The sequence below is a fragment of the Falco cherrug genome, chromosome 11 (genome assembly GCF_023634085.1).
Source record: "Falco cherrug isolate bFalChe1 chromosome 11, bFalChe1.pri, whole genome shotgun sequence".
Classification (NCBI taxonomy): Eukaryota; Metazoa; Chordata; class Aves; order Falconiformes; family Falconidae; genus Falco; species Falco cherrug.
This window is the reverse complement of record NC_073707.1, coordinates 27333491-27361042: the sequence shown is the minus strand read 5'-3', so window position 1 is coordinate 27361042 and position 27552 is coordinate 27333491.

Genomic DNA, 27552 nt, shown 5'->3' with positions numbered 1-27552 from the left:
GGAACGAAGGTGAAGGGCTGGTCTCCCATTTTCCTAAGCTGAAACAACTGCACAGATTTCTAGCTGAAAAATCACATACTGCGGAAGGCACCATGCTGAATCGAACAGCTGCTCATGGCTTGGATGGGCGAGAGGACGAGAGGAAACGGCCTCAAGTTGCATCGGGGAGGTTTAGATTGGATATTAGGAAATATTTATTTGCTGAAAGGCTGGTCAAGCATTGGAACAGGCTGCCCAGGGACATGGTAGAATCACCGTCCCTGGAGGTATTTATACAGCACATAGATACGGTGCTTAGGGACGTAGTTTAGTGGTGGACTTGGCAGTGCTGGGTTACCGGTTGGACTGGATGATCTTAAGGATCTTTTGCAACCTCAATGATCCTGTGATTCTGTCCTTTCTCTCTGTAGGTCCTCTCTCCTCAAAATGGCCTTGCTTGAACCGAGCAGTGTATAATTATGTGTGCACACGTGTTAGCTTGGTACAGCAGTACGTGAGGGGTGTGTGTGGGGAGGGGGCTGCCTTTCCTAGAGACCCTCGCAGGTGTAGCAGAGGTGCTGTGTCTGCCAATCCATTTCTGGGGCACTGGCTTGCTCTGCTCCACCCAGTGCCACACAGCAGATGGGAGCATCTGCCCTTGCTTTCTAGCCATTGGAACAGTGGTTAAAGATGAGATTGCATATTCCAAACTCACACACGTTGCTCCAGAGGATAAATCAAGGTTTTGTTTGACTTGAAAACAGAAACAAACCAAATATTTTCATGCACTGAACTTCTCAGCTTTGGGAGAGAAGCGTTCTGGGTTGGAACCCTGTTAGTCACACTGACTTGAGGACTTTAAAAATGCATCATATTTCACAGACAGGTGCTGTCTTTGGAATCTCTACAGGATTTCCAGATTGCTGTGCATCCAACACAGCCATTAAGGGATAAAACTGTTCTTCCACTTGTACCAGTTTCTCAGGAATGGTATTTTGCTTTTACTGTAAACACGTCTGTCTGATACAAGAATTGTGAAGCATCTTTCCTGGGCTCAGCCTTAAATGGATCCCTGATCTTGTTTTCTTTCTTCTTCTTCCTCCTTTTGTCAGAGAAAAAGGTGTTAAGAGACTTTAACGCCCTTCACCTTTAGTCCTCAAAATTCAACCAGAAGGTACCCAATTGCTGGGATGTGATTTTGATTTCCTCGCTGGAAAATACTGTGTGAAATAGTCCTTCACAAGGACACATTTTCCAATAGAGAAAGCCCCAGACAGTTCATTCCTAGCCTCTCTGTTCTCTTCCCACCCTGTTACTTTGCCCAGGAAGACCTCACTGCACCCTTTGCCACCTCCCCTCCTCGTCTCTGTCTTCTCTGCACTCATGTTTGACCTGCTTTGAATCTCATACTTGCCTTTGAAGTTCTTTCACATCCATCTGCTTGCACATCCTTGATCACCTCTTCCAAGCACCTTGTTGAGGGATAAAACAAGTTATAAATCCCACTACCCGTGCTGTGCTCGTATGATCACGTGAGGGTGAGCCAGGAGGTCTGTTTTCCTTCGTCTTTTTCTGCCCTAGTTGGATGGACCCACCTTTTGCCTCTTCCACTCAGGGTTCCATTTTCTGATTCCCAATAATCAAAAATCATAATCTGCTTTTCATTTGTTTAACTCTGTAAGTGATTTGAGCATAAAACAACAGTAGTTAAGACGCTTGTAAGCCTTTTGTTTTTCCTTACTAGTCTAACGGTAAGCTGGTACAGTCTCACAACAGAGACTTGTGACGGTGGTGTATACTGGGTCTTGCTCCAGTAACCTGGTAATCTACTGACACAGGTTGTTCCCATGGCACCTTATGATTTTTCTTATTAAAAAAACCAAAAACAACACTAAAACCAAAACCAAACGAAAAAAGAGTAAGCTCTCTGGAAAAGCGCTGGAAAACAAGACTGAATGATCCTGGTTTAGCTTTTGTTATGGCTTCAGTGTGAAATTTGCTGCCTATGTGGCCCCCGGTGCCTCTGTTTACATCTCTGTGTACCATATATTGATGTTTGCCTAATGAAATGCTGCTGTGGAAGATTTATGGGTGTACATTAATAGAATAATTAAAGGTCTTTGAAAGTCTCCAATGAAACGTGTACGAGGTCAGGGAAAAAGAGAGAGTGGAAGTGAGAGATGGGAGGGGAGGTGCCGGCACCCCTGGCCCATTCCCTGACCCCACGTTGCGGGGCGATGCCTGTGCGGGTGCTGGGAGGCCCCAGGCTGGCAGCCCTGCTGGGGAGGGGTGCCTGGGGGGCGCGGGCACCCGTGGCCTTTCTCTGGGCTTCCACCCGCTGAGAGGGAGAGCAGCTCCCGTCTCCTTCCTCAGCCTCCTGGCAACCCGGCTGCCTTGAGGGGTCCGGGGGGGGGGGGGGGGGGGGATGCCTTGGGGCGGCCTGCCTTGGGGGATGCGGGTGGGGGGTCCGCCTTGGGGGATCTGGGGGGCTGGGCCGGGAGGGAAGATGCGGGGGAGGCAGAAGCAGAGATCCCACCCTCGGCGTAGCGAGCGGGCTGCACCCTGACCCGGCTCGGTGCATGGCGGGGGCGTGGGGGCAGGAGAACCCCCCCGCCCCCTCCCCAAGCCTTAAAGCCCCCGCGGGCGGGGCAGACCGGGGGAAACTTTCGCCGGGGCCGGGGCCCGGGCCCGGGCCGGGGCGGCTCCAGCGTCCCCGGCTGGGCTGAGCGTCACCTCTGACGCGCGGGCCGGCACACGCAGCCACGCACGGCGGGGATCCCCGCGGGGGGCCGAGCCCACGGGGGCGCGCCCCGGCACGGCACCGGCGGGGCGGGGGGGCGTGTGTCCGCGTCCCGGCGCGCAGCGGCCGCGGGCGGGAGCGGGAGCGGCGCTCACCGCAGCGGCGGCGCGGGAGGCGGCTGCTCACTTTGCTGACGGATGGATGGCTGGGAAGGCTCCCCCAGCCCATTTGTGCTCCGTTCATACGTCTTTCCTCTGTGCTTTGCTTCCTTTTTTCTTTTTTTTTTTTTTTCTCCCTTCAAAATCTCCCTGGGAATTTTGTATTTTGCAGGCTGCTTTTTTTTTTTTTTTTTTTTTCTTCTCTCCTCTCTCCCTCCTTCCCGCTGAGGATACGTTTTGCTTGCCAAGTTTGTAGTGCCACCTCTCAGATTCCCCCACTCCCTGTTTTTTGGATCTATTACGGTGCCCGTTTGTGTATAGACATACTGGTTTGGTTTTGTTTTCTTTTTTTCTTCCTCTTTTTTTTTTTTTTTCAAGAAAATTGGAATTCTTTGGGAAGCTAATGGATACTGAGGAGGACGATCCTAAAAATCTCCTTTTGAATCTGTAAACGAGGTGTATGAAGAAATTCTTAAATTCAGCCATCACTTTAGCTTCGCATTAAGCACCTCGAAGTATTTATGATTGCAGAGCAGGTGCAAGCGAGGATTAGTAATAAGGTAAGGGAGCTATTTCCATCTTTGAGGCAGCAGCGTTTGCTTCAGGATTATCAGCAGCTTCTCTTTTTTTCGTAGAATCTGGGCTGATTTATTTGCATTTTCAGTGCTGTGCTCCCGTCCTTCTGAGTCTTTTCTAATGCGCCTGCTTGCTTTTCATCACTAAAATATACATGCCTTCTCCCTGCCGCCTCAATATTTGGGAGTTTCTTTGCTGGGCACATGCTTTGGCTGTTATTTGGTAACTGTTTAAAACGACCAATCCTCTGTTTAAAACCATTTCTTACCTTGCACTTTCTCCACCCAGCAGGATTCCTGAAAAGCCCCATAGAAAACTGCCACACAAAAGCGCCTTTTTTTTTTTTTTTTTTAAATAATTATTATTATTTGCGTTTAAAAAGGGAGAAAGAAGTAGTTAAAATTCCCCTGGGGAAAAGCGGGTAGGGGCGGGTGGGGGACACACACAAAATCCGGTTCTCCCTCTAAAAGCAAATGACACACACACACCCCCTCCCCCCCAGCAGCGGCTCCCGGGGGCTGGCGGCTGGGCTGTACCGAGCCTGTGGCACCGGGGGGACCCCGGGGCCCCCCCCTCAAAGTTTGTGCTCCCCCCGGCTGTGGTGTGTGAGGGGGGAGCGATGCTCCGGGGTGGCTGGGCAGGAGGGGAAGGACACCCTCGCTTCCTGCTGGGGTGTCGCAGGCTCCCACCCGTGCTCCATCCATCACCATGCTTTACTAATTTTTGTTTTATCAGCTCCGTTTAGGGATATAAATGGCATGAGCAAGGGTATCAATTACCAGCTAACTGCGGCGGTAGTCCGTGTTTTATGGGATTTAATGATTTCTCTTGTTTTGAAAAAGCTCTTGTGACGCTACCAATAAAGAACTCCATAAATCATCTAAATGAATTGTGTTCCAGAACAGGCAATTCTTAGTCTTTTGCTGCGTATCTCCTTGTCCTGATAATTAATTGCACTAACAGTTGTGAGCATGTTTGTGGTAATAAAGGTGCCATTACTAAAAAGTGGTGTTCTTGATATGGGTCCCATGTTTACTGAACTCCTGCGGTGTGCCTCCGCTGTAGGTGACCGCGGTCCTGTCGAAATGCAGGAGCAGCTCAGGCTGGTGTGAAGTGAGCCTAGTGCCTGGACACCCCTGTGCGTGGAAGTGACACATTCCCTGGCACCAAACCCAGGGAAGAGCCCATGTAACAGGCTGCTTTGGTGACTTAGGGTGAGAGCAGGAGGTAATCATCACTTAGGCCTTCTGGCTACATATTTTGATTAAAAGATGAGTTTGGTGGGTTCATTTTCTGTGTGTGGGTGGTTGGTTTCTTTTTTTTTTTTTTAAATCTTGATGATTCTATCGTTTGCTTTTTAAATCCTCTTAAGAATAAGCAGGAGTTGGGGAGTTCAATCCTCCAGCAGAATACAGCAGTGCTCCTGCAGTGCTGTGAGGAAAGCTCCTCTTTCATGTTATCCTTTTCTGTTGCTTTATTTCTACCTTCTATATTCATAATTGTATTTTTTTTTTTAATCCACTATTTACAGTCAGGATGTACTGAAAAGGCTGGAATAAAATAATGCTGCTGTTCTTAGGGAGGGAAATGTGCTGTGAGGAAAGGAATCAAGTTTGACTGTTTTAAGAGAATTGTTAAGCCACAGGGCTTACATTTACTTCAGTTTTCTTCCTGCTGGCTTTGGAATCATGAACATGATCTGCAACTGGTGATGTAACATATATCTATATGTTCGTATATCATCTGCATAGCTCACTGTTCACCTGGAGCTTCATTTAATGCAGCCGATAAATCATTCACTGTGCAAAAATATTAATCAGCAATTGAACATGTGCAGGTTCAATTCACTGCCAAACATAATGCCATTATATAGATATGGCGAGTCCCTCAAAAATTGTTACTATGTATTTTTTTTTTTTTTTCTGGAAAATACCCACATGCTAAATCTCAGAAGATTGAACTCCTTGTGGCTGCTGAATAGGCATTTGAGTAAGGTTAATGGAACCCAAATCGAAGAAGTTATTTCATGAAATGTATGTAGATTTTGGTGCTTTCTCTGAGCCCCTCTGAATAGAGTGTTTTATTAGCATGAAATATCTCAGAGATGCTGAGTGCAATCCTACTGTCCCTATTCAAGCAAAAATTTCCATAGACTTCATGAATCTATATATGAAGACGTTTTCAATAAGAATTTCTGACTGTGCAATCAGACGATGTAGATGGTAACTTTCATGCCAACATTATTTATTTAAAGTTAGTTTGTCAGTGTTAGAAAGTTTACCATTTATCTCTGTTAACTGGAAAAGGTCAAAGAGTGTTTCCTGTTGGGTCATCAGTACAGCCACTGCCATTCCTCTTTGCCAAAGAACAGCTACTCAAGGAGAACAGACTTGGATTTGAGGTTTAAAAATGTCTTTCCTCTGAACATGAGGAACATTTAGAAAACTCAACTGGTGGCTCACTAGAAGGGTTGTCTATATCCCCTTTTACTATTCATTATTTTATATTTTATATTGTGTGTGCATTTGAGGATAATCTAGTTCTTGATTTGACAGGTCATTGCTTGAATAAATTCTTTGTTTATTTATTTGTTTATTTTCCTGTTTGAACATGGCTGTCCTCCTACGCTATAATAATAATTTCTTAAGCGACATTGAGTTGCAAACAAATGCTCAGGTTCATGGGTCAGCAGAGTGATTCGTGACTGGATAGAGAATATTGCCGTTCGAGGTGTATGGCAAATTAAATCTCCAACTGTAGTTCCTGGTAGAGGTACAATACATTTCCTATTTAGCTCTTGTTGTTAGATTAGCTCTGGGAGTTGTTTTATTTGTTTGTTTTCAGGTAGTAAACAGTATTACTGGACTCTTGTATTTTAATCCGCAGAATGGAAATCTATAATTTTGCAATAGAAAACCAGAGATACAGTCTCCCAGATATCAAAGAAACTAATTTATGGTACCCAAGCCTGTGCAGTTACTAATACTGCTGTTCGATCCCATTTCAACTTTTCCTTGAAATCTCATAGTGCTTTTCAGTAGCCAGCAGCTATCAATAGCCTAATTGTTACTGATGGAAAAGGTACCTGAAGCAGGTGAATAATCTGAGATCGTGCGGCGATTCAGTGGCAAGTGTGAATAGCGGCCCTGTGGCTTTTGTTGCTCAGTTCCAGGCTGTAGCCACTAGATGGGTATGAAACTTCTGCAAGAGTTGTAGGTGTTTCTGAGGAAGAAAAGTGAACACTTAAAGAAACAAAGCATTTGATACCTGGCAGAAATAAGCTTAAGTGAAAGAAACAGAGGTGTGAATAGCAACTTTTGTCTACTTTTGATAGCAGTTCATAAAAGGTCCATAAATGATATAGGATGTCAAACCTACTGCTCATTCAGTGGCTAGGAAGGTGCTGGGGCCATCAGTCTGGCCTCAGCAGGAGACCTCTTGGTGATGAGCCCTCCCCTGTAAGGAGTAGCAGGAGACTCTCAGGCTCCTGCCCACTGTCAGACTGCTTCAAGCCAGGTATCCTGCTGGCTGCGAGATGCATGCTGCGATGTGCACCTCTATCTGCAAGAGCAGGAGGTTCAGAGCACCCAAGTGCAATAGGTGGCCAAGTTCTGTTATTGTTAATACTCCTATAATCTCATCACAGTCAACATGATGAGCTCAATAAAGTGTGCTGAAATTGTGACCATTTAAAATGGTATTCATATTTGTTTAGGAATGCCAGAACTAATGAAAGCTGCTTTCCCAAAGGCTTCTGTCTTGTAGAATGAAAGTCTTCCCCCATTGACACAGCAATGAGAGCTCTTTCTTTCATTCATCTTTTTCATGCCCAGTAATGTATTGCAGGTTTTCTATTTTTTTCTTCTTTTGAGAGGTTCAGAGTAGTATTCAGCATCTTGCAGAGTTCCTCATACCTATTTTGTCACTTGCTTTCAACAAATTTCCATGTTCCTCTGATAGTTTGGACTGACTGTAATCACTAGCTGATTAAAAAAACTGGCAGAAGTTCACACAAAGCATGCTTTAGAAGCAGTGATGCTTTAGAAGACCAGACTAAAACTGCAGCCTTTAAACTAAAACTGCAGGTCGTGTATTTTTTCATATAACAAGTTGGTAAACTACGAGTCTCATTCATTTCATACTTTTTCTGTGCATAGGCCAAGAGCTTACTACTGGTGACAGCTAGTGAGACTTCTCCTTGGCTCCATGTATTGGTGGTCCAAGCTTGAAGTCTGAATATTTGTCGGTGGAGGTCTGTGAGGAGGAGAGGAGTGATTACCAGAAATCTGCTGTGTAGCCAAATGGTTAAGGCTATGGTTTTGTCATAAAGAGGATTAAGGTTTCACAAGAGACCCGTTTTAGTTATGGAAATGACCATATTGTTGTGATACCAGATGTTTGGTTGATTTCTGCCATTTTCTAGGAAATGGCGGTATTTGTGCAGGACTCTTGTTTGCTGGAGGACGTTTTGCAAAGCCAGGAAAAAAAATAATGATTTGAACCTTTCTTGTTTTGAAATATGCATCTACCTCAAGGTATATATCCAAAATTATATTCTGTGGTAGCTTTATCAATGTGAAGACTTTGGAACAAATCCCACCATGCCCTTTTTTCCCCAGCAGAGAAAAAAGTACTGTGCTTCAGGAGAAGGACTGAGTTTTGGGGGAAGTTTTCAGATACCTTTTCTCTGTGGAGGAAGAGCCACCCACACAGTAGTAGAAAGAGCATGGGAAAGATGAGGGGACTGAAAGGAGGAAGAATGAAGCTAGAAATACTTATATTAGAAAAGATGGTATATTGAATTTAGTGATGATAAATCGCTACTAAGTGAGTATAATGAGTGCCTTGTTATCTGTAATGCTGCGTTGCAAACACAAGTAGCCATGTTCAGTCCTGAAATGCCACTGTGGAAATGCAGTCTAACGTCCACCTGACTTTGCCTGGTTCAGTGCAGTTGCGCTAGTTGACAATAGTGCTGAAGCGGTGGGAGAACCATGATTTTACTTTTCAGTTGTCTTTATTATTGTCAATGAGCTAAGAACACAAAACTTCTAATGTGACTTTTTATTATGCAAGAAGAAAGTAGAAGGAATTGATCAGCTATATCATTAGTCGGCTTACTAACTTCATATACTGTGAGAGGACTAACCATATATTATATAGAGGGGAGAAGCGCTGAGAAAGCAAGCATTTATATTTGTGCGTGTCAGTAAAATAATACAAACCCAAGTATAAGATGTTTTCCAAAGCCTTAGTTACAGAACTCCAATTAGCATAACGTTTCTAAGGACTGAGATAAATAAATACCAGATGCGCTTGCTTATTTATTTAGAATTTGATCAATTTCCCATTGAGAGGAACTTTATTATTCAGAGGAAGGAAAAGGAGGAGCGTTTATTGTTCCTCTGAAGTGGATGGGAGACTTTCCATCCCAGTTGCCAGAAAACAGCACAGGGGGTTTCTGAATTTTGAAACAGAAACTTGAAGTAGAAATTTTGTTAATGTTTATATAGTTATTTGCCAACACTCAGTACCGTGAAAATGCATTTTAAGGTAGTAGGAATATACTTGCGGGTATTTATTTTTGACACCTGCCTTTCTTTTTGTTCAACAGTCATCCAGAACTGGCTCATCTGTTATTTTCAGTAAAGCATAACCTCTAGATGAGATATATCTGACTTTACCAAAAAAAACCCCAAACTCCTGAACTCGGCAAAATTGGGACTGCCTTTGATTAAGGGTTTTTGTTGGACAATTAGAATTAAAAGCAGGTGAAGTTTTGCTGCAAGATGTAGCCAGGTAGCAATTCATATTACAGTAAAATGAAAATTAGGTGTTACTAAGTTATAGACGAGATGCGTGCTGAGGGTTTATTAATTTTTGTTTGCATTCCTTCGGCAATCAGAAGGTTCAGCCAAAATCATCACCTGCTTGTGCAAGAAGTAAATAAAAAAAGCATTTTGTGTCCCAAGGGATTTAGGCTTCACTCTACTATGGGTTTTTATGACATGATTTACTGCACTTGCACTGAGTTTGTGCGTTCAGAACATGTGAAGATACTGTAAATTGTGGAAGAACTGGAATACAATGTGAAAGTAGAGCGGTCAGAAAAATAAATTTAATGTGCAGTGAAGTAACATTTCACCGAGGAGTCACTTTTAAAAAGATCATCAATCTGTTTGAGAACTTTTCTCATCTTTGGAAGACTGTTAAAAAATATTCACACATATATAGCTATATACATGTGCACTACGCTACATGACAGCACAAACACACAAAAGAAACTGAGTGGTCTGGTTCCAACTTCAGTGTGAATACATCAAGATTGCAGCGATGTTACTAGAGTTAATAATTACAACAAATGTATGTGTAGCCAGTATATATGAAGAAAAAGCACTTCTTTTTATTGGACAGTGACTTAGTCAACTTTGGTGTCTTTAGTGAATTAATGAAAGTGGCATGGTTAACATTACTTTCCCCCTGCTATTTCATTTGCTTGGGGTTTTTTGGTTTTTTTGTGTTGTTTTTTTTTTTAAAAATCCAAATATAAAACCATAGATTGACTTTTACCCTATTTTTGGCATGTTTTAGCCTATGTAGAGACATGTACCATTTGGCAAGTAAAGGTTTAAGCAAGGTTTGAAAATGAACTGTAAATATTACTTTAAAGCAACTGTTAAAGAAAAAGACTTTGTTTTGGAACAATTGCTGCAACCAACATTTTAGAACAGTCCAGTTTTTAGAAAATGAAAAACCTAATACTTTGATTGCTCTTCATTCATATCCACCATTTGTACTCTTGCAGCTCTGATGATTTTGCAGATTGTTGCTGGGGTCAAAGTTGAGTCTGAACTTTCTGTCTTTTAGTAAGTTTGCTGGAGTAATTTGTCTAAACATAAATCTTGTAGTGCTTGGGAACTTTAAGATGGAGAAGACCTTAAAAGGGCGCCACATCTTTGCCACATCTTTCCTTTTTGACTGTTTAGCAACACTTTGTGCTGCCTTCGTTCTTATCCCCATTGTCGTAACAGAGACAGAGTAATTTTTTTTTCTCTCTCTCTTTTTATTTTTTTTCCTCCCTCCCATTTTTCTTATCTAGTCTGTAAGAAGTGTGCAGTGGCTCATTGCCATTGACTGGGGTACAAAGAGAGAGGAGAACCAATGTGATAGCTTGATCTTTGCTTTTCCCATACTCACTCTTCACCCAGCTGCTGGGGCTGTGATGCAGCAGTTACGCTGTACCAGATTTTTCCAACATACCCATAGCTGCCACATGTCCAAAAGAAACACTGGGGGAACTTTCAATCTCATGCCTTTGCTTGGCACTTACGCTAATATATATTCCGGTACTCAATCTGTTTTGTTTTCCCATCCATAAATTGAACTACTACCCTGAGATGCTGTGAGGATTAATGAATGGTTGGAAAGCTCACTGCAGATGGCAAAAATACAGTGCTGCCTCTTCAGATCATTATGTATAACACTGCATAGTTCAAAAGTTATGAGAATTGTATAAAGGCTCTGGCAGATGAAGCAAGAAAATATTAAACCTCCTATTAATGGGGAAGCCATAGGTCTTTCGTCATCTGCCATCCATTCTTCATTCGGATACTGGCAGTGCAATGAATGATCCAGGTCTTGTGAGCCTTCTCTTTGTAATGGCCTTTAAAAATGAGGAGAGTTTGACACGGGAAAATCTTGTTGGACCTTGATGGATGCTGGTCAGCTTTTGGGAAATGACAGTAATCCTTTTCGAGTGTATTTCTTTCAAAATAACAAAGTGTCACTATGTATATGGGCCTGGCCATTCATAAAATGATTAAATATTTCTTAAAAAAAAAGTAAACTGCTTATAATTAACTCAGATGGTATTTGTGAAAGAAATTGGCATTTGTGATAAGAAGTTAAAGTCCAGTTAGATTTCAAATACTTTTTAACAATGTATTTTAAATTTCATTTTCTCCTTGGGTATAAACATATTCCCCCGAGAACTGTGTCTTCCTAGGTAGAAATTTATATGCAACATTTTTGCACTTTTTAAAAATAGTTTTGAATAATGAGGAAAATGCAATTACAATTGTGACAGACCTTTTAACTGTCATAGAACTGTGACGAAAACTTCTGTGATCCCAACTATTGCGCCACTTCTCCATATTTTATACAGGGTCGGGTAACTGGTCAGAAGTTCAGAGAAGTAGTAATTATGGTACTGCGGTGGTTTATTTTCAGAAAACAGAGTGAAACTTCTAGTAGAACTAAAAAATATGTAAACACCAAGATGGGTAATCTTAACCAAAGAGTTGTGCTTTGTGTTAGTGAAGCAACCTGCTTGGCGTTTCGCTGATAATATACTTGAGCTGCCATTTTGCAATCCTGCTTTAATTCAGAAAATATTTGAAATTTCAAAAATGCAAGCTGATTCTTAAGCAAAGCAGTGGGGAATGTGTAAACGCTAGCAACAAGTCCCATCTTACCTGTGGTTATCTAGGAATAAGATGCAACGTGATGATACCATATTGAGTAGCGTGATGCTTTCAGGGCTTGCTCTCTGAAGACAATTTCACTGCCTAACTAAGCCATAGGTATGAAAAGAAATTATTTTACAGACTACCAAACCCAGTCTTGCATAATGCTGAGTTTCCATAACTAGGTCCTAAACTGAAATACAGAAAGCAAGATCTGCAAAATGTAGAGATCCTCATTAGTGTCGGCACCAGAGGGAGCCGCTTGCCCAGCTCTTGGCCGTGTAACAGCTTGAAGGTTGGACAGAACCAGCCAAAGGCGACAAAATGGCAGAAAAAGAGTGTGGCAACCTGTGGAACACTGTCCGCTAGCGATAAATAATAATGGAATGGTGAAGCTATGGTTGGTGTGTTGATCTGTTGGCCAAATCTGACATTTTTCTTACTTTGAATACTCTTAATATAATACATTCAGATATTAATATAGCCATTTTTTCTAGATTGTTGTCATTAAAATATTTTGCAGCATACAAAGAACATAGTATAAAATTAAATTATGATCTTCAGTTACAACTGTAACTTTAGGTCCTCTATTTGATATAACAATGTAAATGCATTTTATATTTACGTATTGGACCTTTATATTTGTATTCTTAGTTGATACAGTGTGATACCTGATAGGAATACAGATAAGGATCATTATTGTCTTCCTTGACCACCACCACTCCCTCTTCCCATTGCCCCCCCGCCCAGGTAATCCCATATGTCATTAATGTGTATTGCCTTAGTTTACTGAGAACTGAAATGTGTGTGATACAATGATTCTGGACTTCGTCTGTAAAGTATAATTATTTAAGTATTTGTGTGCCAGTGACATTCATAGGTTGCAAAGTGAAATCGGGGCTGAGCTGTGCAGGATGCTGTATTAACCCATAGTAAAGAAAACCAAAGAATAACCTCCACCACCCCCACCAACCACCTCCCAAGCCTGGTGTAAAGCATTTGTAACCTGTTTACTAAGATAGACAAAAGAGGAGAAAAAGGAAATACTGCCCTTTGAACAAAAGATGACTTAAGCGTTTGCTTAACTGCTTCTGCTAGTTGTCCAGGGTCACAGACGCAGCCTCTGGCAGGATGAGGAATTGAACCTGAGCCTCTAAAGCCCTGGACCAGCACCTTGCTCATAAGATATTCCTTCTTCTCTTAGCCCTACTGCCATAAAAAGTGATCTCTGTACACTGCAGATAATACTTTTAAAGCTAGATTTGTGTGTTCTACTACTGCTGTAGTAAAACTCACTTATTTACAGGCATGCATGCACAGACACACACGCACACAAATCCTTTCCTTAGACTGGGGCTTTGCTGATAAGGCAGTATAATAGTACTAAAATCAATTCTTGTGGAGCTTCAAAGTTATTAAACTGTAGCGACTTAAGTGTATTCAATCTGTCTGCTTAAGAGCTTTCCAAGGCAGGTACCTGTCCACTGAGGTGTATGTAGAGAGTATGTGTATGTATCCACATGCATACACACGCTTCTAGAATGTATATATACATATATGCAATTATTTATTTCAAAGTCAAAATTAGAAACTGAGTTTAGCTGAGACTTTGTTGGAAGTGGAGCAGCTGAGAAATTTCAGTACTTGTAGAGTGGTCTGGCTTTATTTCGCTTGATAAGAGACATCAGAAAAGCCCAATTTATTTGCTGCCAGGGCCTGAGTGAATGGACATGCTTCCCAATTTCACATTTGGACTAAATCTACTAATATTCTTCTACAGTTTAATACAAGTCATACTGCCAGACTTAAATGGCAAACTAAGTTTTCCTCCTTTGAGAAGATGTAGAACAAAAGTTTGTTTCAACAATGCGTTTTCCCTTTATTACACCCTGAAATTTCTCCCTTACTAAACGATTTGCAAATATGCGTAACTAATAATTCAATTAGTTTGACTTGCAGATCAGGAGCAGGGTGGTATAATGGTCTCAACCTGAAGTGCTCCAGCTCAGCGCTAGGGATCTCTCCGTGCTTCCTGGCTGAACAGGTGGGTAGAGGGTCAGGGGGTACGGGTGAAAAGAGGTGTTTGTGTCCCAGTGACATCCAAATTTGGCACTCAGGTCATGAAGTCCTTAAGTGAACTCACTTAGAAACACTTGGCCAGAGCAGCAAGCTGACCTTAGGCACCAGTGATATCACCCAAGTGGTTCTCTTCCTTTCCAAGACCTCCTAGAAAGTTGTTTGTGTGTCAACACACCTTTCCTTGCTCCTGGATAATGTAGCAGCCTTAAGATCACTATTAGAGGAACTGCAGCTTTCATTACCTTTCCAATCTTATTGAACTTCAAGAAATAAAATTTTCCCACCTTGAAACAAAAGAAAGATGTAGCCTTTGACAGTCTGAAAAGAAAAAAAAAAAGTGAATCATAACCTGAGAGGTGAAAATTTTGCAGCTAGGTCTTCCAAATATATTCTTTCATTCTGTTTGCATGTTCGGATCCTAGAAGGTTGTCAGAAGTGGACCAGACAACCTGAAACAGTTGAGAGACACTCCTTGGTGTGTTTTTAATGTGACAGATTTCATGCTTCTGGTCTTTGATTCAGTTTTTACTTTCCTTTTGTTTTAAAGACCAAAGAAAAATAAGCAATTCCTTATGATTTAGCTGGTTGCCTGAAGGACATCTGGACTCAAAAGTTCCTGTAAATCTTCAGTTTTGTGTCAGGTCAAGTACAGTGTTCTTAAAGCACCACGTGAAGCTGTCATATACATTGCACTTTCTCAAAGGCTTTTGCAAATATGTTTTCTAAGTGAGGCTATTTATCCAAGAGCCTTCTCTCAGCCAAGCATTCAGAAAACAGTAGCTGTTGTTTGTATCTTGAAGGAAATTATTTATTACTAAGTGCAGACTTGTTTTGTCCAACTCGCTTCTTTGTGAAGGGTGATATATTAAAAAGCAGAGGATTATGAAAAAAATCAAGTTGGAATAACTGGGCAGCAGAATGGTGCTTGAAATCCAACCTGTGTAATTGAAAATGGACACACATTGGTGGAAATATTCAGTGCTGTGACAACAGTCTGGTTTCTGGGGGAAAAACCTCTAAAGCGGTTATGATTTGTTCCTTGGTGGTTCACCCTAATTTAAACAGGACTGGGAATCATTTCAAAGTCCATTGAAATCCGTGGAAAATTTCCCATTGATGTCAGTGGTCTTTGGATCACTTTTCAGTAGCTCTGGCAATGTTGCATTCTCCATTAAATAATGACCTACTAATGCAAAATTCTGCATTCCTCTTTGTAGTGTTTCTGTGAAGAAACTTTTTCATTGCTTCCCTTTAAAAAGATCTCAAGGAAAATTATATGCTCAGTTATTCATCTACATTACTACTAAACCTTCTCACCCACAATGCACTCACGAAGCTCACACGCCAAAGGGCAAAGTGCACATGAAGTCGCTAGGCTTTGTAATCACGTCCTGTGATATGAATGAATACAGATGACCATGTGATAGCTAAAGCATTTAGATTAAACAAAAGAAACAATCTGGAATTTGCCACATACAGAGGTCATCAAATCAAACTTTCAGGCTAGATATGTTGTATTTTTTTTTTAAAGGCTGGATGATTTTATGGCCGTTAATAATATTTGTAGCGCCAGTATGCAAACCAAGATAAGAATAATCAAATCTCATGCTTCAGGGCATAAGCTAATCACCTGCTGGGTTTGGCATAATTGGTTTAGGGCATTGTACTAGGAAAGGAGGTTCACTTTCTCTGAAACTTTGAGTCTTAGCCACCCTCAGTGAAAGCATTTAAAAGGCCAGAGTTGCCTGATCCCTTTTGACAGCTCTTTTGTCCATACAACGATGCATTAACTAAGACCAGTGAACATTAATGTTAAAACCTTATTTTTGGATTTCCTGATTTAAAGCTGCTGTCATGAATTACTGAATTTTATGTGGCAGAGTCTACATGTATGTATTTAAGGGTTCCTTGCGTTTTTTTCAAAAGTAGAAAAGATGCCAAATGATGTAAGAAACAGACTTTGTGATAAATTGTTGAATAGTGTGCGTGCACACTCACATTAATTCATGTGTTAAATTACAAAATAATCATTTTATCTATCTGTCCTGGTATCTGGACATAGATAATTGATGTGCTACCTATAAATAAATAGGAAATGTTTACAATGCTTTGCAGGCCCCAAATTAGACAAGTAATAAGTTATAATAGATTTTTGATTAACTCCTTGGCAATAGAAGCTGGATTTACCTGATACGGAGCCTGTTTCTGGCAGTGGCTTCACCAGAAACCACCTGCTCAAAAGGATTAATTCTGTAATTGAATCTCTGCTCATTTTCGTGAATGTGTTTTGTTTTCTTGGGCCCAGTTTGTTGTGGATTCTGGCATGTGGATATGGAGCAGGGAAGCATAAACATTTTCCCCTTCCAGTCTTTCAATGGAAGCTGACCATGTCTGCAGCCTGTGAGCTCTAGCAAACAAAGGCCATTTCAAGAGTAACGTCTTGTTAAAAAAAAAAAAAAAAAAAGAGTCTCATACCCTTTAGCAAAATCTAAACTGAAGTAACAGGCAATGAGATATCCTAATCTGTGCTCTCTAGGATGCTCAAAACCCCCCAAACTGTTGAGATTCGGTTCCATTGATTTTTTAGAGTCATTTTCTGTTGAATTATATTTGGTTTTTACTATTGAATTAGATTTGGGGTTTCCCAGACCATGCAATATGTTCTTTGAAAGCAGTTTGCCCTTCAGCTCCACCAGTCCATTAGATGACAAAGTTGGACTGGGCTGCTTTGTGCTTTAATAGTTTGATAGGTGGCAGCCTCTGCTACAATACTTCACTTTAGCTGGACTTTCTCTTCCTGGAATTTTTTATGAGCGCCATCCATGTTTTTGCCAATACAAATGAGTTTCCACTGAAAACTGGGGGGCTGGAGTTTTCTCCTGGTTTTCAGGATAAAGGGGTAAGTGACTAAAATGTAATGTGTTCATATTGCGTACCCTAGAGATCAGGGAGAGACTATGAGTGATACAGGAGTTACATGCCTTCTGAAAGCCTGATGCAAGGCATCTTCATAGAAAGCCTCAGTGATGGTGCAGGCAGCCCTGTACCATAACATGTCACTCAGGTTGGCACTGACCTTAGCAGCATGAGGTCACAAGCTATTTTTTTTTAAACATATATGTGCATTTACAGAAGATTTTTTTTTTCTTTTTAAGCTGAGGAACTGAAAAGTACAATATTGCATTGGGATTTTCTTTTCTTCTAGTGGAGTAGGGGCTGGGGAAAATGATAGGTGTTGGAATCTCCTTAGTGCCTCAGCTCAACCTGCAGTAAATCTATACCTGTCACTAGCTAGGGGTTTGAGTTCAAACAAGCACAGGAGTATTGTCAAATCTTCTGTTGCAGGTTTTTGTTTGTGTTTTTTCTTTCTTTTTCCTTCTTTGGCATACAAGTCAAGATGTTGGCTCACACAGGAATAAAAAAGGAAATACTCTTCTCTTAAACAAAAGCACAAGCAAGTTCATTATCCATGTGAAGTCCTCGGATGCAGGCCTGTAGGAAAACCTATAACACTGCTGAAATATATGCAACAGGGTTTTTTTCCAGATGAATACTTTTAATAAAACAATTTCCACACAGTGGTAATCATTTTATTGCTTTTCTTTATCTATACCTATTACTGTTCATAGAGGAGCTGCTTGGTTCTGATAACCTAGTGGAAATACATTCCAAGTGTAACTCAAGATGTGCAGAATTTCATAAAATTCTCTGAATTTCCACTTCAAAGTACACCGGCACAGTTTACTATGGCTGTTAGTAAGACATTTTTAGGTTTAGTATTTTGATCTGGAAACATAGTTATTTCATTTTCTGGTGATTTATATGTTTCTTTTCTAAAGGAATCCAGGGTTTTCAAAGTTATCAATCTGTAATTAAGATTTTACAAGTAGGTGGCCCATCACCGTAGCAGCAAAGTATTGGTCTATGGGATTACACTGAACAGGACTGAATAATAATAATAATAATAATAAAAAAAAATCCGCCTTGCAGAGCCAGACCTAACTGCTCAGGCAAGACTTTGCTCAGCATTTCACATGAGAAGTTGTTAACAGATCATATATAAATAATTCTTGAAAGGGAAACTGACCCAGAACAGGAATGTGTTTATCTGTAGGCATGGTTGCGCTGGTTCTTGTCCAGAGTTTGTCTTTATTCATTCAACCAATCCTTTAAACACTGCCTTTAGTTTCAGAACTGAGGCTTGATTTTTACCCTCTTGAGCTATAGCAGTCACAGAAGAAGATATCTGAAATATGTGGAAGTGATAAACACCATTCCCACTGGTCACCCCGATACACTCAGCTGTGCCCAGCACCCTGTCTTGTGTTGAAATGAATTCATTGTGTGCATCCTCAGAAGTAAAATACTTTAAAAGCGGAGTCTAAATTATAAAAATGTGCTTCTACTTGAGTCTACAGCAGGCTGTTAATGATTGTAATGGTAGAGTTTCGTTCCAATAAGCCTCAGAATAAAGTGTTTTCTTGAGCTAGCTGTTCTCAGAATATCTTTTCTGAAAGCCTTTTGGTCTCTGCTCAGGAGCTTTCTGTTGCCTTAGAGATACTCTTGTATATTGTATACATGAAATAAACCCAACAAAACTGCCTAGGGATTCTGCCACAGTCAGTAAAATAACACTTAGGTCCCAACACAAATGGTTCCAGCTCCTGATGGTTTGCCAGGCTGGTTTTGACAGCCTACATTGTAGATAAACAGAGGCATGCATCATATACTTTGGAGAAATTAAAGATTTAGGTACTTACTGTGATCCAAAGGTGAATAGATGGAGATTACTGGTGTACAGAATTTTTTTTTCTTTCTCCCCAAGGTTATATTTGCTTTGATTGGGTGGCAGAAGTTATTTTGTACTTGCCTGTATTTTGGTACCTTGGATATATTTTTTTCATAGTTCAGGCTGCCATAGAAATCCCCAAAGAATAGATATATATATCTATATACGATACTGCCATGATGGGGGAAATAATCTGTCTTTTTTCTTAATTTTGTTTGTTTCTACTAGAACTGCTTTTAAGGAAAAAAACTCATCCTTGTAATTTGTGAATCAAAACGGTACTATATACTCTGTCTGTGCACCTTCACTGACTTTAATGGCACTGCATGAATACAAGTAAAAGCAACACTCAGCGACCTTACGTATTTTAGCAGTACTCTGGTAGTTTTCAGACTATCAGACATTATTGTGTATCTGTATTTTCATGATTTGAGGACTGAAGCTCACATTAATATCTATCTTTCACCCTTAAAATCTGCAAGTGCTCTACAGCAGAGCACAGATACTCTTGCATTCATGTTTTCTAGGTGTGGAAACTGAGATGTAGGGAGCAAAAGCAACCACTGAAAGTCCCAGAGAGGATAGTGTCTCGTGTCCTAAAGAACATATCTACCTACTGGGATGCATTAACTCCTCAACCCACACTTGGTTAAATGCAATTCAGCTTCAGTCCAAACTTTGCCTTTTTGATAAATTTAAAGTGAAGTCTGGGAAAATACACATTTAAGGTTTTGACTTCTGTTGGAAAGCTTTCCGTTCACACAGAATTCCTCCATAAAGTATGAGCCTGAAATTTGCTAGAAAGAGGAATATCTTCCTCCTTGAAGATTTTTCTTTAGGGTGCTCCCAAAAAGATAATGATTTGCATAAGACTTCTATAACTATATTACTAATAATTTAAGTCTCTGAAAAATTTATTTAAAATCTTAGATTGATCAAATATGGAATAAAGCTTTTTTTTGTAAGTTACGAAGCAGGTACAAGTATTCAAATGAAATTGCAGTGGGGCATGACTCTGCAAGGTGTCAAGTGTCTTCCGTCCTTGTAGTTTCAGTAAATATAAATATTTTTACTATTTTGTGGAAGGCTTGGTTTAGTTTTGCAAGAGACTGTTTCTGGTGTCTATAGGATTCATTACTTACAAATACTTAAGGACTGCTTAAGCATAGGCATGTGTTTAAATAGATTAATCTTAGAACCATAGACTGGTTTGGGTTGGAAGAGACCTTAAAGTTCATCCAGTTCTAGCCCCCTGCCCCGGGCAGGGCCACCTCCCCCCAGCCCAGGTTGCCCCCAGCCCCGTCCAGCCTGGCCTTGAGCCCTGCCAGGGACGGGGCACCCACAGCTGCTCTGGGCAGCCTGGGCCAGCGCCTCCCACCCTCAGGGTAAAAAGTTTCTTCCTTATATCTAATCTATATGTATTCTTTTTCAGCCTTAAGCCATCACCCCTTGTCCTATCACCACACGCCCTTGTAAAGAGCCCCTCTCCGGCTCTCTTGCTGGCCCCTCCAGGTATTAAAAGGCTGCACCAAGGTCTCCCCAGAGCCTTCTCTTCTCCAGGCTGAAGCACCCCAGCTCTCTCAGCCTGTATCATAGGAGAGGTGCTCCAACCGTCTGATCGTCTTTGAAGCACAAAGCTTTTAATACATAATCAGTCAAGTTGTACTCCGGGTTAGATATACGGTACAAAAGGGTATAAATGTTGAACAGCTAAAGCAAATCTGATTCTCATGTAAGTAGCTGCATTAGTTCTTCCAGGAGGAACCTGCTCTTTGTTTCTCTCAGGTCTTGTACATTTTTCCAGCTCTTTTATTTTTTGAATAAACAGTGTGTGTGAGAATCTGATTCTCTGAGTGCATATGTATAATTTAATTTCTACAAGAAATATCACTCCTTGTTCAAAGTTAAATGTATGCACAATATGCAGAATCAAAGCCTTACATTACAGCTGGAGAGTTTGAGTAGTAGGAGGGCTCTGTAACAAGTTTTAATCTACCCCTTTAATTTGACCTTGCATTTATTTTGATGCACTGAAATTTTACATACTTTAAGCAGGCTTGCACTGGAAATATCAAATTCCTACATTATTTTTCACTGGCTTTGTTACCAGAACTGCAGAGGATCTGGTTAGGCACCTCTGTACTGTAACAATATTTAACTCAAAAAAACAACTAGACATTTGATATGGTGATATATAAATATACAAGTTCAGCATCCCAAATATATATATGACATAATTTCTGGAGGGAATTAGGCCTCTAGCTCTTTTCATGCTCCTGTATGGAACAAACATCTAAGAGATTTATTCAGCGTACTGTGCTTCCCAAAACAGTCCATTAACTTGAATGCTGGTTGCATTGGAGTTTTTAATCCAAAAGTAAGTGGTAATAGCTATTAAGAATGTTGTCGGGCCCAAGAAATTGTCTTCCAATGAGCAAAATACACATCTGTCTATCCCATCATGTGAAGCTCGCCCTCTTGGGGTGATTCTACAAGGTAACTCAATTGACACGGTAACTATTCCTCTGCTTCAAAGTGACTTTTCTAGACTGATAAATTTGTGCTAGTAACGTGTACAGATAAGGAATTTGTCCCTACAGAGATGTGATTTTAATCTATCATCAATACGATATTTGTGGCCAGTTTTTGTGCGGTAGATTATTGATAGTGCCTCTTCTTTTATGCTTAGGATGCCAAGTAAGTGAAGCAAGCTCTAAAGAATTTCAATGGACTGGCTCAGACCTCCCTGAAATGGCAAATAAACTGCACAGTGGGTTGTGTTCTCATATATTTTGCAAATGCTACAGAGGAAAATAAATCACTGCAGATACTTAGACATGTGTAAGTTTCAGTCTGAAACACGGACACACTTCCAAAACTGCACTAAAGAGCTGTCCTTTGTATTTGAAGATGTCTGGCTGCTGGAATCTAGTATGAGCTGAGGTTCTCTGGCATCAGTTTCATTATGGCTATTTCTAGACTTCTCGTATTTGGATAGTATGATTGAAGCTTTAGTGCAGCATACTCTGTACAAATGACAGTACCTTGGGCAGAAGATGACAGATTTTAGCAAACAGATTAAAGGAAAGTTGAAGTGACTTTCTGCTCTCTTGATTATTTTTGTGCGTGTGGTCTCGTACTGTCACAACATGTATAGAAATATGTTGGTGCATCATAACCTCTAGGGGAGAAAGGAAAAGGAAGAAAATGAGTGGAGAGGGTTCTTCTTACATGGAAATTGTTGGAAGACCAGCTGTTGGTGATGGTCTAATCACTTTGTCTTAGCAGTGGTGTTGAACAGGGATGTAAATTGTGGTTCAGTTTAAACAGCATTAGTTTTACAAGCTGCATGAAAAAAGCCATCCTGTGTGCTTGGTTCAGTAAACTCAAATTCTCAATGTATGCCCTGGTTGCTGTGCTTTTGCTTCTTAGCTTGCATGTGGAGTGTCAGAAATCCGTCTAAACAGAAGAAACACAGTTACAGAGTGTACACCTCAGTCTGGGTGGCAGAAGTGCTTAAAATCTCATGTGGGACTCAGTGGAAAACTTGCAGCAAGGGCTGGCTTATAGACACCATGTGTATCTTCTGGCACTGCAGTATTTCTCTTTCTTACCCACCCAATAAAAAGAGCTATGCGTAGCATCTGGTGTAGTTCGTTGGAGACCTGCTGCATGGGTAGGTAAATCAAGGTTAATGTTATCCATTTTGTTCTCTCACTGGAAGGTTTTGTTCTCTAGAAGCATTCAGATTGTAATATTCTTGCCACCCAGGAACTGAAAACCCAGAAGAAACTTAGTTCCTTTAGTCATTGAGTCACTAAACAGTTTCTGAAAAACAAAGGCAAGAGCAGAAACAGAAAAGCAAATGATAAGGAGGTGATCTAGTCGCCCACGCAGTGGTGTCCCGGACCACCTGAGGTGCCCCAGGATGTCCAAGACATTCTCATAGTGCTGGTTGGTGTGATAAAAAGCCTATGGAGAGTCACACACCTCTGGAGCAGGAGCTGAAGGGTGGCTCGGCTGGCCCGTGGCACCACCAAGCATCTCTCCCTGGGCAACAGAGTCCTCTCCCGTTCACTTCTATGGCCAGGGAGGAACTGTTAATCTAGATTAACAGCCAGCTTGTAATGCCAAATAGATGTGAAATAATTTTGTAATTTTTTTTTTTTTTAAATTTATATTACTAAACGATTTTGAACAAATTGTTTGTGCTACTGCTAGGCTTTGCGAGGATTAAGTCTCAGGTGGAGATATGACACAAATTTCACACCATGGCTGTTTAGAATTGAGAGAGAGTGGAATTTAATATCAGTTCACCAGCAAACAATGATCTCTACAATGTCAAGGCTGCAAACAAAGAAGCCACCCACTTACGAGTTGCGATTGAAACATGAATATCACTGAAGTGGAAAATGGTCAGACATAAGCAAGTTCATTTCCCTATATCCCCAAGCAGTTATTAATGGTAACACTATCATTCATTATTTACCTTTTCTGTATTTAATCTGTGACCTAGAGGTAAAGTGCTTTATAATTAGGAAGCAGTTTATGACCCATCTAATCCCAGCTGGTGTTTCTGAAGCTATTTATACTCCATTTGAAATATATAATTAATATTTTTTATGCATTAAAAGCATAGTTCTACAACTGTGTTATAATTGTTAATCGGCAATTAAAGCACATTAGAATTTTCCAAACTGAAAAATATTAAAATCATTTTTAATAAGAAGATGAGATGAATTTTATAATTTCAGTCAACACTTACTTCACTATCTGATATTCATTTTGAGAATTTTCATTGCTCTAAAAAAAATATTAAAAATAAAAGGAAACTTCAGTAGGTGAAGTTCAGTGTCTCCAAAAATTAATAAAGGATTGCAGGTGGCGTATGCTTTTGATAGCTCTGCCTTTGTGATTTTCCTTAACTGGAACACATTTTTGCTGGTCCTGTGAAGAAGTTTGCAGTATGATGGATAACACGTCATGAATAATTAGAGAACGCAAGGCTTTAAATCCAGCAGAAACAATGCGTCTCTCCGCTTAGTTGTTTCTCCTGCAAAGGGCAGTATACAATGATGGAGCAGAGCCATTCATTTTAGATACATTCCATTTGCAAGTAATCTTCCACGTGAAAGAAAAACAAGACATATGATAGTTTACATGTCAATTAAAGCATGTTACGAGTGAAAGAGCATTTTCAGAAGCCTGAAAACAAAGTTTTTCAGATGAAGAATTAGCTCTTGGCTAGAGACTGGTACCTGCACAAAAATCAACAGTGGCCTCATTATGAATCTACCTTCCTTGGATTCTTGCAATTAACAATGAAAATGAATGGGAAGGACTTGTCTTGTAATTAGTGCAGGTTGGGACATCTGAACTGTCCTGGCAAGAGCATCTGAACTTTCCCAGTGCAGTGAAAGAAAACTTCAAAGAAGTCATTATTCTTTCAGTTCAATTGGCTGATTGAGTTGGGGTTTTTTAAAGGATTAGCTCCCTGCTGTGGCAAATAAGTATTGAAATGCTGGAAATGCTGATTTTCAGAAAGACTGTTCAGAATGAAAGCTGCTTTTCCTTTTTATTAATCTTATTCCCATGTGTCACTAGAATGTAGAAGGTGGGGAAGTCGGGGAGGAATCTGCATTATGATAGGAGTGCACTTTGACCTGCTTGTGATACCGTCTCTCCTTTGTTGGTTTGTGAAGTTTTCAATGCTGGAATGTCAATCAGTTGTCTTAAATTCACGAGTCTTTAAAATAATTGAGGTGGATGAAAATGCACTGATTAGAACGATATTATGGAATGGGAGGACATATTCCCAAGCAGAAAGTTCTTGACTATTAGCTGTTGTTTCAGGTCTCTTTAAAGCCGCTACTCTCTGCTTCCTGTCCAAAGAAATAATTTTCTATAAGCTTCTTCAGGTTTTTGCCTTTAGTTGCAAGGACATGCATACCACATTTTCCAATGCTGGTACCATGCCAATAAACTAATAACACAGTGTTCTTCTTAATGAGGTGGCAGTTTTCCTACCTCTGAAAATTAAGAATGTCAGTCTGCAGCAATTTGGCATGAGGTAGCTCTGCCCATATCACTCTCTTCCAGTAGCAGTGAGAACAAAGTGCTGTTATTATCCATAAGCCCAGATTGAACTTGAAGGTCTACATGTAATATATCTGTAGTTCATCCTCTAATCAACAGCCTTCCTATAGAAGTCAGAAAGGCCTTCTCATAAGTGTTTCTGCCCAATATCATACAGCTGGCAGACAGGAAAGGGAAGGAGTTGACAAGAAATAAAAGGTTAGCTGCTGCCCCTCCACAGCTTGTAGATATTTGAATAACGGGCACATTATTGTATAAGCAAAACCGAAGAGGTCAACTTATAAATGTGAAAAATGAAATCAACCTTTACTTAGAAGAATTACTTGCACTTCCAGGCTAACAAACCTCAGAAAAAGCAGGATACTGCAAAAGGCGGTGAAACTATGCCAATAATTTTCCATAGAGCTCGAGTGCTTTCTCTGGCAAAACACCCCTTGAGTAGGGACTGCAAATGCTGTGGCAAGTGAAAAAAATATTTGTTATTTTAAAAAATGTACGTGGTCAGAAAAGTGACTGCAAGAAATGACGGTAGATCTATGTCCTGTGCATTTTCAGTCTTTCTGCTGACTCCTGCAGAAAAATAAGCATGTGCTATTCTTTACACCAGTTAACATTGCAGACCCAACACATCTCTGGGAAGGAATGAGCTGAATTCTGACCTGGCTGTATTAATTAAATCCCAAATGTAGACTCTTTATTATAGACGATGACAACGCATGGACCATAAGCAGCCCAACTTGATGTTCAGATCTCAGGCAGAATTTTAGTGGTGGAAGCAAGAAAACCTTGTAAGTCAAGCAAATCTCACCAGGAGTCACTTGCAACAACGAACATTGAACTCAGTGACACCGCTTAGACTCATTTTTCAGCACATAATTGCATTTTTAACACAAATTTCTTTTGTTCCTTGTCCTTGAAGTCCTCTTTGTTCATCTATAAAACAGATGCTCTTTGGGCAGTGGGTAGACCAGCTCAGCAAAATGAAGACATCAATGCTTCTGTAACCAGTTCCTTTCTAGCCTACCCTTACTTACAGGTGGTACTTTGGTACCAACAGAGATGAATGAAACTTCCTTTTCTATAACTATGTGTATCTTTTCCATTGCACATGTTTCTTTTCTTTCCTTTTCCCATGCTTTTTTCCTGGCTGTTTGAAAAGCTCGAAGTAAAAGTTGAGAACAAGTTTTAAGTATGTGGGACTACTTCTGAGGACACTAGGAAATTACCTTGTAATTAAAGAAATGTGTTTAGAGTTTTCTCCACTGATAATGTTTAACTTTAAAGCAATTTCCTGTCCTGTTAAGGGCTGCTTTAATTTTAGCAGATGGCACCATTTTTCATCATCAAAACCATAAACCTTTATGTAATTTACTTACATATGATTTGTATTTATTTCCTTGCAGGTTCTTAATTTTTTGAATGTAATAGCTCTCAGCAGATTCTGCCATGTACTGCTGTACTGTGCCAAATATTCAGCATTGATTTTCATATTGACTTATATCAATTGTGCCATCAGTGTAAAATGGTTGGGAAAAACATGTCGAATATGATATTCCGAATGTTTTCATTCTTCAATCAGATATTAATAATTCAGAATGTATTTAAAAGGGAACATGCATTTAAATCTCTGCCAGGATTTGAAAATAAATTTACCACAGGCCCTTTTGACTATGGTGATTATGTGTTGGCTTATTCACTGTAATTTTTCCTTTTGGTCCCTCTGCCACGTGTATGCCCTCCTCCTAGCCTGTCCAAAGCACTGCTAGAGAAGTCTGTCCTACTCGACCCCATGATTCATCAAACAAAATCACTCAAGGTCCCAGCTGATGTACTTGTATAATCTCAAATTATTCCTGCGCTCTCTTGATCTACCAATTGCCTTCTGTTCTAGAAAAGAAGCCATGGTTCTCGCAGCAATCTTATTCTACATTGATGTGGCAAGGCTCCTAGAGTCTGCAGCCCTACTGCGAGGCAGATGGGAAATTCTGTGACAGCTTCAGTTAAATTTAAAACAGAACTTTCAGATGAATTCATTATGAGGATGGAATTCTGACTGAAATAGCAGTTCCTCTGTTTTTGTTTTCAGCTTAGCTTGGATTGGGTTTGCACTAGCCTCATATTTACAGTTCAACTGTATCAACTCTACGCAGTTTGTGTTTTCCTGCTGCCCTACCCTACACATTGCTGATAAGAAGCAGTTACCAAATGTACATGTTATTGCTCAGACGCAAGCTGAAGGTAACCCTAAACTCTATCGTGATGGAGCAGGCAGGGTAGACCTTCCCAGTTATCTCACCTTACCGTTACTTTCCTCTAGTTTGAATATGCATGGCTTTTATCATTACTGTGCTCTGCTTGTTATATATAGTTATGTTTATCTCTTTCCTACCATTTCCACGTTTTTTCTCAAAACGTGGTCATGCCAGAAATCTTTCCTCCTTAGTTGAATGTGCCAGGAATCACTCCTCATTCAACATGTTCTGACTGTCATTCTGTGTTTTCTCTCATGTTGGTTCTTCTCGTCTCCCTTTGCATTCAGGCAAGTCGTGACAGCAGGTTATATTATTCCATATTGGTAAAACACTATGTGAATATATAAACTTATATACATGATTTTTAAGAATCGTGTAGATCTGAAGAAGTGATATTTTTAAGTTCTTTGGGGTTGAT